This window comes from Amphibalanus amphitrite, unplaced genomic scaffold (genome assembly GCF_019059575.1).
Source record: "Amphibalanus amphitrite isolate SeventyFive unplaced genomic scaffold, NRLGWU_Aamphi_draft 001979F_arrow, whole genome shotgun sequence".
Taxonomy (NCBI): domain Eukaryota; kingdom Metazoa; phylum Arthropoda; class Thecostraca; order Balanomorpha; family Balanidae; genus Amphibalanus; species Amphibalanus amphitrite.
The window spans coordinates 1-1188 of NW_024883472.1; the positions used below are offsets into that span (position 1 = coordinate 1).

Below are 1188 nucleotides of genomic sequence, written 5' to 3' on the forward strand. Positions count from 1 at the left end.
AAGAATGAGAGAGAGGAGAGGGGGAGGAGAGAGAGAGAGAGAGAGAGAGAGAGGAGAGAGAAGAGAAGAGGAAGAGAGAGAGGACAAGGTATATATTTCAAGATGCCGTGACTTCGCACAGCATCAATATGCACTTATAATTATAAGCCATATGGCACTGGATTTTAAAGGCACAAGTTGGAAAATACGCGTCCAGTTACGCTCTTCGCAGGCCTCGATGGCGCAGTAGGCAGCGCGTGAGTCTCATAATCTCAAGGTCGTGAGTTCGATCCTCACTCGGGGGACGGTTTTGTTTGCAGCATCGCCCAATAAAAGAAATTCATTCATTTATTAAAGGTAGTGTGCCAGCTTTCCTGGACCGTATGGAGTTAATGGCCCAGATAAGGAGAACCGGATTTTTAGAACTATCCATACCTTCAAAACTCATGGAAACGTCTTAAATTCTTCAAATTTTGAGTACCCCAGTGCGAAATTCACCGACGGGTTGTCGGTCGTACCCAACCACATTTCACACCACTATGAACAATAAATGCACACACTGAAATCGCTATTACCGATATGCTCATCCAATCAAGTTTCGATAAACCCGTTCATCATCATCTCCTGCGGTTTCGAACACGCCTGTTAGGTGGTGCGGTAGACCGCGCCCAAAGCCAGGGCCCCGGTAACGTGAGGTAGCCGAGTCGGGGCAGCGTGCGCTGACCCAAGCCGGGGCCGCGCGTCCTCCCGGTGTCATGTGATAGCCCGGGGCTGCCCGCGGGGATGCGGTAGACCGCGCCCAAAGCTGCGGCCCCGGCTTGGGTCAGCGCACGCTGCCCCGACTCGGCTTCCTCACGTTACCGGGGCCCTGGCTTTGGGCGCGGCTTCTGCTCATACTTTGTGGTGCGGTGGTGGTGCGTCGGGCCGCGCGCTCTGACTTCGGCCAAGAAAAATGCGTCAGCTGATCATTGTCATTTCTGCCACTTGCGTGTGGTGAAATGGGGTCATAACTTAAGAGACGGCTTTTTCATATCAATTATTTTACATAAAATCATATTTCAAACCATTAATAATGTTCGACAGCCAAATAAAAGCAACAATACCAATACAGGCTTACAGTTTAAGGCTCGACATTGTGTTGTCTACGATTAGACAGCTGATAACTCATTCCCGTACGTCGTAACTCTATAATGACCTTTGCTTATTGTC

At 49.7% G+C, this 1188-nt stretch overlaps 1 non-coding gene across 1 annotated transcript; it reads left to right on the forward strand.

Annotated features, from left to right (window-relative positions):
* The first annotated feature begins 211 nt into the window (after positions 1-211).
* Trnam-cau lies at positions 212-286 on the forward strand. The gene has a single exon. It is a non-coding gene; the product is annotated as a tRNA-Met (tRNA).
* Positions 287-1188: the final 902 nt, after the last annotated feature.